Source organism: Rhinopithecus bieti, unplaced genomic scaffold (assembly GCF_001698545.2).
Source record: "Rhinopithecus bieti isolate Rb0 unplaced genomic scaffold, ASM169854v2 scaffold_73682, whole genome shotgun sequence".
Taxonomy (NCBI): domain Eukaryota; kingdom Metazoa; phylum Chordata; class Mammalia; order Primates; family Cercopithecidae; genus Rhinopithecus; species Rhinopithecus bieti.
The window spans coordinates 2,049,984-2,062,437 of NW_016829166.1; the positions used below are offsets into that span (position 1 = coordinate 2,049,984).

Here is a 12,454-nt window from a genome sequence, read left to right on the forward strand (position 1 = left end):
CTTTTTGTTGTTGCTGTTTTTGTTTTTTGAGATGGAGTCTCGCTCTGTCGCCCAGGCTGGAGGGCAGTGGCATGATCTTGGCTCACTGCAAGCTCCGCCTCCCCGGTTCACGCCATTCTCCTGCCTCAGCCTCCCGAGTAGCTGGGACTACAGGCGCCCGCCACCTCGCCCGGCTAGTTTTTTGTATTTTAGTAGAGACGGGGTTTCACCGTGTTAGCCAGGATGGTCTCGATCTCCTGACCTCGTGATCCGCCCGTCTCGGCCTCCCAAAGTGCTGGGATTACAGGCTTGAGCCACCGCGCCCGGCCCCTCTACTACTGTTTAATACATCCTTCCAGTGAATCATTATGCAGATATAAACAAAAATCAATATACTTCTGTGGTTGTCAGAATAATGGCCTCCCAAAAATGCCCGTGTGCTAATCCTCAAAACCTATTTGTTACTTTATGTGGAATAAGGACTTTGCAGATGTGATTGAACTGAGGATCTTGAGATTGGAGATTATTCTGGATTACCCCAGTGGGCCCAATGTAACCACAGGGGACCTTCTAAGGGGGAGGCAGGAGGGTCAGAGTCCGAAAAAAAGAGTACTTGGCAGATGCTATACTGTCGGTTTTGAAGGTGGAGGAAGGAGCCACGAACCAAGGAATGCAGGCAGCCTCCAGAAGCTAACAAGGCAAGGAAATGGATTGTTTCCTAGAGCCTCCAGGAAGGCAGCATTCCTTAGACTTCTGACCTCCAGAACTAGCAGTGAATAAATTTGTGTTATTTTAAACCACTAAGTTAGTAGTAGCTTGTTACAGACACCACAGGAAATGAACACAACTATTTCAACCTTTTTCTTTTTTTTTTTTTTTAACTGTTATTTGAGGTTCAGGGATGCACAGGCAGGTTTGTTATATAGGCAAACTCGTGATATGGGGGTTTGTTGTACCGGTTATTTCATTACCCAGGTACTAAGCCTAATACCCAGTAGTTATTTTTTCTGATCCTTGCCCTCCTTCCACCCTCTGCCCTCAAGTAGGCCCCAGTGTGTGTTGTTCCCCTCTTTGTGTCCATGTGTTCTCATCATTTAGCTCCCACTTATACATGAAAACATACAGTATTTGGTTTTCTGTTTCTGCCTTAGTTTGCTAAAGATAATGGCTTCCAGCTCCATCCATGTTCCCACAAAAACATGATCTCTTTCTTTTTATGGCTGCATAGTACTCCATGGTGTGTATGTACCATATTTCCACTGTTCACAATAGCAAAGATATGGAATCCACTTTTTTCTTAAATGAAAGTTAGCATACCCTGTATAGGGTAACCCAAAAGCCTTGGTGGAACTTTAGGCATTAATAACTTCAGAATTATAAATGCTACAAACATCACTTGGAAGTTTTATTATATAAATCTCTTTTATGCTTTAGTTTTGTGAATTTTAAATAGCACATTTTATTTTTTGTTTCAGTATCTCTGATCAAAGATAGAAAACAATAATGAAACAAAAACACTGTTTAAAATTTATTATTCCAAATTCACAAGACTAAGTGAATAAGAAATGTATACAAGGCTGAGCATGTTGGCTCACGCCTGTAATCCCAGCACTTTGGAAGACTGAGGTAGGTGGATTGTTTGAGCTCAGGAGTTTGAGACCAGCCTAGCAACATGACAAAACCCTGTCTCTACCCCCCCAAAAAAGAAAATTAGCCAGGTGTGGTAGTACATGCCTGTGGGTCCCAGCTACTTCGGAGACTGAGGTAGGAGGGTCGCTTGAGCCCAGGAGGTTGAGGCTGCAGTGAGCTGTGATGGCACTACTGCACTCCAGCCTGGGCAACAGAGACCCTGTCTCAAAAACAAAACAAAAAAAAAAATAAAAGCTCTTTCCTTGCCTAACGTAGTCATGGTTGTGGTCCCAAGAAGCATCTGAAGCGGGCAGCAGCTCCATAGCATTTGATGCTGGATAAACTGACCCGTGTGTTTGCTCCTCATCGATCCACCCATCCCCACAAGCTAAGAGAGTGTCTCTCCCTCATCTTTTCCTAAAGAGCAGACTTAAGTATGTCGGACACGAGATGAAGTAACGAAGATTTGCACGCACAGTTTCATTAAGATCAATGGCAAGGTCTGAACTAATGCAACCTACCCTGCTGGATTCATGGATGTCATGAGCACTGACAAGATGGCAGAGAATTTCCCTCTGATCTATGACACCAAGGCTCCCTTTCCTGTACATGATATTGCACCTGAGGAGGCCAAGTACAAGTTGTGCAAAGTGAGAAAAATTTTTGTGGACACAAAAGGAACCCCTCATCTGGTGACTCATGATGCTCGCACCATCTGCTACCCTGATCCCCTCATCCAGGTGAATGGCACCATTCAGATTGATTTGGAGAATGGCAAGATTACTGGTTTCATCAAGCTCGACACTGGGAACCTGTGTATGGTGACTGGCGGTGCTAACCTGGGAAGAATTGGTGTGGTCACCAACAGAGAGAGGCACCCTGGTTCTTTTGATGTGGTTCATGGGAAAGATGCCAACAGCAACCTCGACAAACCCTGGATTTCTCTTCCCCAAGGAAAGGGTATGCACTTCACCATTGCTGAAGAGACAGACAAGAGACTGGTGACCAAACAGAGCAGTGGGGGAAATGGTCTCTGAGCGACATGTTAGATCTTTGTATGTAATTAAAAATAATATGAGCCAGGTGCAGTGGCTCAAGTCTGTAATCCCAACACTTTGGGAGGCCAAAGGGAGTGGATCATCTGAGGTCAGGAGTTTGAGACCAGCCTGGCCAACATGGCAAAACCCCGTCTCTACTAAAAATACAAAAATTAGCCAGGCATGATGGCTTGTGCCTGTAATCCCAGCTACTTGGGAGGCTGAGGCAGGAGAATCACTTGAACCTGGGAGGCAGAGTTTGCCGTGAGCCAAGATCGAACCACTGCACTCCAGCCTGTATGTCAGAATAGGACTCTGTCTCAACAATTATTTAGTTAATTAATTAAATAATAATTATTATATGCATGATGAATCTAAAAAAGAAAGAAATTTATACAATTAAGTTTTCAAGTTGTGTTTCTTCTATGTTTATAGTACTTGGACTTCTAACATTATAAAAGTTTCGAACTGCACTAAGACTTTTAGGATACAGTGGATATTGCTCAGCACTTTGATTTTTGTCAGTCAACAGTATATCCTAGGGTTTTTGTGTCAATACTCAAGGGCTTCTTTTTTTCTTTTATAGTTGTACAGTGTCCTCTCCTGTTGGTGTACCATAATTTATTTAAGTAGTCCTCTATTAATGGATACTTGGGTTGTTTTTAATTATGAAGTGTGCCACATGGGTAATCTTGTACATCTATCATTTTGTGTTGTGCAGGTAGATCTGTAAGTAAATTATCAGAAGTAAGGATGTTGGGTCAAAACCCTACTTTTTAGAAACAAGATTTGCATGAGCTTATCTGCAGGAAAGTAAAAAGAAGCAATAATAGGATGTTATAGATTGTTGGTAGGTTGTGGTGGAGAGTGGTAGACTCTGGCAAAGATGGCTGCAGTAATTCCTCCCGTCTCACTGTATGCTCCGGTTCACTGTGACTTTGCCGCTTCTATCATCAAGAGATCACGTTTATTTATTTACACATTTAGTTTTATTGACACATGTTAGATGTACATATTTTCAGAGTACGTGTGATAATTTGATACATTCATATAATCAAATCAGGTAATTGGGATATCCATCACTTTTTTTTTTTTTTTAATTGAAAGTCTTTCTCTGTCGCCCTGGTTGGAGTGTGGTGGCATGCTCATGGCTCACTGCAGCCTGGACCTCTCAGGCTCAAGCGGCCCTCCCACTTCAGCCTCCCCAGTAGCTGGGACCACAGGCTTGTGCCACCACACCCGGCTAATTTTTTGTATTTCTTGTAGAGAAAGGGTTTTGCCATGTTGCCCAGGCTGGTCTCAAACTCCTAGACTCAAGCAATCCACCCGCCTTGGTCTCCCAGAGTGCTAGGATTATGGATGTGAGCCACTGCCCCCTGCCAATATCCATCACTCTAAATAATTATCTTTTCTTGATTCTAAGAATGTTCAAATTATTCTCTTCTAGCTATTTGGAAATATATAATCAATTAATGTTAACTATAGTCACCCTACTGATCTATCAAACATCAGGTCTTATATATTCTCTCTCATGTATATTTGTACCCATTAATCCAAGGTCAAGTTGACTTCCTGACTCCTGGAATCTGGGCTGGCTAGTGACTGGCTTTGGCTAGTAGAATGTGGAGAAAGTGATATTATAGGACTTCCATGCTGGAGCTTTGAAAGGCCTTGCGGCTCCCTCTGTCTCCTTCTGAACCCTGAGTCCTCCATGAAAAGCCTGGGTGCCTCCACAAGGATGAGAGAGCCAGAGAATCAGAGAACCAGCAACTAGCACAGGTGGGAAGGCCGTCTTGGGCCATCCAGCCCCACTGGAACCTGTGGAGGACATGCAGGTGACCCCAGGCCAGACAGCAGGAACACCGAGCCAAGCCCAGCCCAATCATCAACCCAGAGGCCTGCCGTTGTTGAAAGCTTTGAGGTGCTTTATTATGCAGCAATAGAAAACCCATGCCTCAGGGAAGTAGTTTCTCTTCACAAAACTTTTTTGAAAGGATATACAGTATGTTAGTCACAGCAGGTAAATAACTTTCAGAGTGGCCTGTGGAGTGTCAGAAATTTTCTGAGGCCGGGTGCGGTGGCTCAAGCCTGTAATCCCAGCACTTTGGGAGGCCGAGACGGGCGGATCACGAGGTCAGGAGATCGAGACCATCCTGGCTAACATGGTGAAACCCTGTCTCTACTTAAAATACAAAAAAAACTAGCCGGGCGAGGTGGCGGCGCCTGTAGTCCCAGCTACTCGGGAGGCTGAGGCAGGAGAATGGCGTGAGCCCGGGAGGCGGAGCTTGCAGTGAGCTGAGATCTGGCCACTGCACTCCAGCCTGGGTGAAAGAGCGAGACTCCGTCTCAAAAAAAAAAAAAAAAAAAAAATTTCTGAGCAAGTCCAATTCAGCTCGTCTCGTTTAGCAGGGAGTGTAGGAACTATGGATCCACACCTCAACCCTGAGCATGCCAAAAACCTGGCTGACTCAGCACACTATCTCACTTTCACAAAGAGACGATGGAAGGCTGAGTGTGTGTCCAGGGTGGCTAGGTGAAGGGGTCCCCCCCTCCCCGTGAGGCATTGCGTTTCACTGTTGGGCAGCTTCCAAAGTGAAAGGGAAGGAAATCCACTCCTACAGCTTCCCTTCTGAGGCACACTAAGTCTTCTCAGTTCAAAAAATCAGGGAAATGAAGTCTGAAAGTGGCCTGTTTAGCTTAATCAGGCTCAAAGGAAAGAATATGTTTGATTTCCATTTTTGAACTAATACACCAGAGTTTTCAACATCAAGAAAATCAATTTAATGTGTTGCAACTAGTATTTTTTAAAATGATATTTGTACACTCATATTCATAGCAGCATTATTCACAATAGCCAGAAAGCGGGAGGAATGCAATGTCCATCGATGAATGAAAAGATAAACCAAAGGTTCTATCTATCTATCTATCTATCTATCTATCTATCTATCTATCTATGTATCTATGTATCTGGATACATATGCATCCAGTGGAATATTACTCAGCCTTAAAAAGGAAAGAAATTTGGACACATGCTATAACATGGAGAACCTTGAGGGCATTATGCCAAATGAAAGAAGCCAGTCACTAAAGGACAAATATGATTCCACTTCTATGAGGTACCTAGAGTAGTTAAGTTCAGATGCAGGAAGTAGAATGGAGGTTACCAGAGGCAAAGGAGGGGAAATAGGGAATTACTGTTTAATAGGTATGGAGTTTTGGATTAGGAAGATAAAAAATGTTCTGGAGATGGATGGTGGTGATGGTTGCACAGCAGTGTGAATGTAATTAATGCACAGAACCACACACTTAAGAATTAACATGGTTCTTTTTATGTTATAAATATTTTACAATAAAAAATAAAAAAGTAGAATAAAATATAGGTTACATAGATGTGTTTATTGTGTGAAAATTTATCAAGATCTACACTTATAATCATGTGCTTTTCTGCCTATTTGCTATGCTTCAGTAACAGAATTATTAAAAATCCGAATATAGTAGAAGTCAGAACGCATTGCCCATAATAAGGTTAAGTGTTGTTTTGTGAAACTTTTGTTATAGTTAGAAGTGTGTGTGTGTGTGTGTGTGTGTGTGTGTGCTGCATCATGATGTTAAGTGTATTTTGGATTGTGGTTTTTAAAAAATTGAAGAAACATTTTTCTGGGGCTAGTCTCCATTTCTTAGTGCGTGGTTCCTTCCATCTTGAATTTGATATGCTTTTCCCAGTGGAAGTAATTTAATTTTGACATTCATCTATTCAAGCAGAAAAATCCTTTCCCTAGGGTCTTTTCATCATAATCATTTTTCTCCATCTGACTGCTCACAGTAACTAGATTGTGTATGCTAGATTAACCAGTAAATTCATGAACAGACTTTCTATCATTTTGCTCCACGGACTGTTCATGAAAGCATTAGCAGCGTACATTACGATGAGAGGTGATGATACGAGCTTTATGCTTCAATTCAGAAAAACTACGGTTCCTTTAAACCATAGGGTGTTCGAATTTTCAGATTCCTTGGTGGTTGTGGTTCTAAAGCTCTTGTGCTCATAGGAATCTCCTCTGTATCATCTGAAACAGTGCTTGAGTGTTCATCCAGTGCTTGAACACGTCTAATGGCAATAAGGCATCTCAGCCCATTGATCCATTGCTGGGTAGCCTCCAACTCTAGAAAGCCTGCAAGGGTAGTTTCATGGCAGAATTGGGTGGCAAGTCACCCTGGAACCAGAAGAGGCATCTGTGATCAGCTAAGCCTTGGTCAAACAGGTGCCTGGAACCATTTGTCATCCACATTTCAAAGGCATCCTTCGTGGGGCATGTGTATTGGTTTAAAAGGGTGCACTTTAATTTTCTGTGTGTTTTAATAGAATGGAGCACTTCATGCCAGATACTTCTAAAACAGGAGAGGAGGCATTGATTTAAGTATTGTGAACATGGGATCAGTGACAGCATACTGGTGATTCCATTCTATCTTTATGATCCTGGGGAGAAGGCTTTCACGACTGGGGGACATCTTTCTCTTGGATCCAAGTGGCCCTGCTTCCCACACCCTCCCTGTTATAGGGGCTGCCTCCAGTGGGGAATGAGGGCCCTGAGGTGCCTCAGCAATGCCTATGGCTAATGGATGAGTCTAATTCTAGGGATCAGTATTTGGAAGTCCACTTGATTATATAAACCACATCTTCAATTATCAGTTTTATCCATAATGATGGTAGTATTTTGACCTTCCTTTGCTTTTTGTTTTTACTTTAAGCATGTTACTCATTAGGCCACTGGAATGCAACAACATAGACTTCTATATCCAACTGGCTAAAGAAAGCTGCACAACTGGGCAGATCTGTGAAACTCCAGGTTAGACCCCAACCCTCTATGGCTATTCCTCAGCACTTTTACCTGGCTTTGGCCAATTTCCTTTCCCATCCTCCTCATCACTGAAGTCAAGCTGCTTCTCTCTGATGTCCAACTGTAGTCTCTGACATCCAGCTGCTTCTCCTCTCTGCTGGCTGAGTTCTGAGGTTCTTATGGGCACAGGATAGGGGGTGGGGTGAGCCAAGGGTGGTTTTGGAAAAGGCAACATTAGAGCGGGAAAACAGGGATGTAAGTCCTCGTTTTGGCCACAGTATTATTAGGCTTTTTGCCTTGAGGGTGGGGCCCTTGCCAGGGACCCACCCTCTTCTGCCCAGAATTTCCCTGCCTCCTGTCCCTGTCATTATTATATACTGAATGAATTTAGAAATTACTTTTTGTTGGCCAGGTGTAGTGGCTCATGCCTGTAATTCCGGCACTTTGGGAAGCTGAGGCAGGTGGATCGCTTGAGCTCAGGAGTTAGAGAGACCAGCCTGGGCAACATGGCAAAACCCTGTCTCTACAAAAAATATAGATAGATAGATACAGATATAGATATAGATATACAAAAATTAGCCAGGCATGATTGCATGGTGGCATTTGCCTGTATTCCCAGCTATCTGTGGGGCTGAGGCAGGAGGATCACTTGAGCCAGGGAGATCAAGGCTCCAGCGAGCCATGTTTGTGCAACTGCACCCCAGCCTGGGTGACACAGTGAGACTCTGTCTCAAAACAAGAAAATCAGTTTTTGCTGCAGATTTGACAATGTGTCTTCATTAAGTCAAGCTAAAATTACAAGGCAAAACAGCACTTCTATGCAAATGTTACACTGTGGTAAAGTCATTGTAATTGTTAATTTTAGTTGTCAACCTTCTAAGTGGGTTAAGGAATACCCAGACAGCTTATAAAGCATTTTTTCTGGGTATGTCTGTGAAGGTGTTTCCAGAAGAGGTTGGCATTTGAATCAGTGGACTGAATAAGGAAGAGCTGCCCTCATCCAGTATGACCAGGCAACATCCACTTGGCTGAGGGCTTAGATAAAACAAAAAGGCAGAGGAAAAGGAAATTTGTGCACTCTCTTGCGCGCGCGCTCTCTCTCTCCTCTCTCTCTCTCTCTCTCTCTCTCTCTCTCTCTCTCTCTCTCTCTCTCTCTCTCTCTGTTCTGGAGCTGGGACACACTTCTGCTCTTGGACATCAGAACTCCCGGTTCTCCAGCCTTTGGATTCCAGGACTTGCATCAGCAGCGCCCCTGCTTCTCAGGCCTTGGAATTTGGACTGAGAATTACACATCAGCTTCCCTAGTCCGGAGGCCTCTGGCCTGGACTGGGCCGTGCTACCAGCTTCCTTGGTTCTCCAGGTTGCATGTGGTCTATCATGAGACTTCTCAGCCTCTGTAATCTCAGAAGCCAATTCCCCCAAGAAATCCCCTTTTATATATTTATATCTACATCTATATCCTATTGGTTCTGGTCTCTGGAGAACCCTAACGAATGCATCTTTTAGTGCTGAAAATGAGATGGTGCTATAACAAATACCTAAAAATGTGGAAGCAGTTTTGGATCTGGGTAATGGGTAGAGGCTGGATCAATTTTGAACTGCATACTAGAAACATCCTAGATGGCCATAAATGGAGTATTAAAGGCAGTTCTGGTGAGGGCTCAGAAGAAGAGGAAAGCTTAGAGAGCCTCAGTCTTCTTCGAGATTATCTAAGTGGTTGCAATCAGAATGCTGGTAGAGATGTGAACAGTAAAGCCCATTCTAATGAGATCTTAGATGAAAACAAGGAACATCTTATTGGAAACTGGAGGAAAGGCCATCTTTGTTACAAACTAGCAAAGGAACTTGGCTGAATTGTGTCCGTGTCAGTACTTTGTGGAAATCAGAATTTAAGAGTGATGAACTAGGATATTCGATAGAAGAAATCTCTAAGCAAAGTGTGTCAGGGTGCTGCATGGCTTCTCTTGACTGTTTATAATGAAATTCAGAAAGAGAAAAATGAATTCAAGATGGAATTTATATCAAAAGGGGAACAAAGGGCTGGGTGCAGTGGCTCATATCTATAATCCCAGCACTTTGGGAGGCCAAGGCAGAAGGATCACTCAAGCCCGGGAGTTTGAGACCAGCTTAGGCAACATAATGAGACCTCATCTCTACAAAAAATAAACAAAATTAGCTGGGCATAGTGTGCATACCTGTAGTCCCAGCTACTTGAGAGACTAAGGTGGAAGGATCACTCAAGACGGAGATCAAGGCTGCAGTTGAACCAAGACTGTGCCACTGCACTCAGCCTGGTTAAAGATAAGGAAAATTATCAGCCTAGCCATGTCGTTAAAAATGAAAAAGTGTGTCTGAGCAAGAACATCAAGGGTGTGACCAAGCAAAATATTGCTAAGGAGATTAGTATGGACAGAAGGAAGCCAGATGCTATTCATCAAGACAATGGGAGAATGACCCCAAGGACACTTCAGAGATCTTTGAGGCTGCCACTGTCATCACAGGCCCAGAGTGCTAGGGCCTTGAGGGAAGAACGTTTCAAAGGAGGATCCCAGGGCACCCATGGGACCTTGGGGCTCACTGCCCAGGGGCACCCCAAGCTTCTGCTCCCTGAATTCTGGTGCAGTACTCCTTGACCACCCCAGCTGTGGCTCAGGGGGCCCAGATGCAACTCAGGTCAACAATCCACAAGGCACAGTATGTAAACCTTCATGGCATCCATGTGATGCTAACTCTCCAGGCATGCAGAACGTGAGAACGGTGGAAGCATGGCTACCTCCACCTAGATGTCAAAGGAGGCCTCACAACCTCAGTCTCAGAGCTCTGAACTGCCACAAGGCAGGGTGTGGCAGAAAGTCCCCACTATGGCAATGCCCAGCAGAGCCACAGGGTCAAGACCACTGCAGAGAGCCCCCAGTAGGACAATGCTTAGTGAGGCCATGCAAGACAGCCACTGCTAAAGGCCACAAACCTGTAGAGCCACCAGCATGCAATGCCAGCCAGGAAGAGTCATAAGCATCCAACTCCAACTCCTGAGAGCTGCAGTGTGGGCTTCATCCAGCAAAGGCATGGTAGTGGGGTCTCCTGGGGGACTGGGGACCCAATCCCCACTCCAGTGTGTCTGGAAGCTAAGATGTGGAGTCAAAGATTATTCTAAAGCCTCAGGATGTAATGTTGTTTGCCTCATTGGGTTCTGGACTTACTTGGGATTTGTTACCCCTTGTTTCTTGCCTTTTTCTCCCTTTTAAGAATGAGAATGTCTATGCCATGCCTGTCCCATTATTCTATTTTGGAAGTATATAACTTGCTTGATTTCACAAGCTCATGGTTAGAGATAAATTTTTCTCAAAATGAGTCATATTTTGAGTTTCACCCTGAGTCTTATCCATGTCTGAGTTGGATGATATTTAGATCAGACTTTGGACTTAGATTTTAAAGTAGATACTAGAATGAGTTAAGACTTTTGGGGGCTATCGGGATGGAATGACTGTATTTTGAATATAAGAAAAACACGAATTTGAAGGGCCCAGGGGTGGACTGCTACTGTTTGAACATTTGTATTCCCTCCCAAATTCATATTGAAATACAATCCCCACTATAATGGTATTAAGAGGTGGGGCCTTTGGGAAAGTGATTAAGTCATGAGGGCTCCACCATCATAAATAGATTATTGCCTTATAAAAGGGCTGAGGGAATTAGCTTAATCCCTTTTTGCCCTGGCACTTTCCAACAGGTGAGAGCACAGCAACAAGGCACCATCTTGGAAGCAGACAGCAACCCTCACCAGACACCAATTGCTGGTTCCTTAATTTTGGACTTCTCAGCCTTCAGAAGTGTCAGAAATAAATTTATCTTCTTTTTTTGTTTGTTTGTTTTTTTTTTGAGACAGAGTTTCGTTCTTATTACCCAGGCTGGAGTGCAATGGTGCAATCTCGGCTCTCTGCAACCTCCGCCTCCCAGGTTCAAGCGATTCTCCTGCCTCAGCCTCCTGAGTAACTGGGATTACAGGCACTCATCATGCCTGGCTAATTTTTGTATTTTTAGCAGAGACGGAGTTTCACCATGTTGGCCAAGCTAGTCTTGAACTCCCGACCTCAGGTGATCCACCTACCTCAGCCTCCCAAGATGCTGGGATTACAGGCTTGAGCCACTGCACCCTGCCAAATTTCTCTTCTTTATACGTTACCCACTCTATGATATTTTGTTATGGCAGCACAAATAGACTAAGACAGTCATTTTGACCACGACTAATGTTTGAATCATAAGTAATGTCAATCTGCTTTGTCTACTTCTAGTACTAACAAAAGCTAAAATAAGAAGTGAGATCTTCATCCTGACACAAGTTTGCACTGGATATATTATTCAAGTTCAAACTATAGTCCCAGGTGTATGTTGTAGACCTCAATGCAAGTACAAAGGAAATTTACATCTTTCAAAAACCATTTAACTGTGCAATCCTGAGCTTCCACATAACCTTTAATTTGAAGAGATTGTCTACAATGTAATGATTTGCTAAAAAGCAGATATCAAGAGGAGAATCTAGTAGAATTTTGTAATGCCTTCCAAGTGATTAATATGTTCAATTAAAATCACATGCTCATCTAAGACCAAGAATAAGGCAAAGATGCCCACTATCATCACTGCTATTCAAGATAGTACTGGAAGTTCTAGCCAGAGCAATTAGACAAGAAAAAGAAATAAAGCAGTGGAGGTTTGAGATGTTGGCCAGTTAGATACGCGGAACAAGTTCAAGAGATCTATTGTACAACATGCTGACGCTAACTAGTAACAGTGTATTTTATTCTTGAAAATTGCTAAAAGAGTAGATTTCAAGTGTTCTCACCACAAAAAGGATACGTAGGTGAGGTAATACATGTTAATTAGCTTGGTTTATGTATTCTGCAATGCATACATAATTCAAAAATCACATTGCACATGATAAATATGTACAGTTTTTATTTATCAATTAAAATA

General features: G+C 43.3%; 1 long non-coding RNA gene and 1 pseudogene across 1 annotated transcript in view; both read left to right on the forward strand.

Annotated features, from left to right (window-relative positions):
* LOC108523931 (uncharacterized) overlaps positions 1 to 12,454 on the forward strand; it is a 58,730-nt gene that overhangs the window by 2,474 nt on the left and 43,802 nt on the right. The gene's annotated exons all lie outside the window — the stretch shown is intronic.
* Positions 1,891 to 2,728, forward strand: LOC108523930 (40S ribosomal protein S4 pseudogene; annotated as a pseudogene).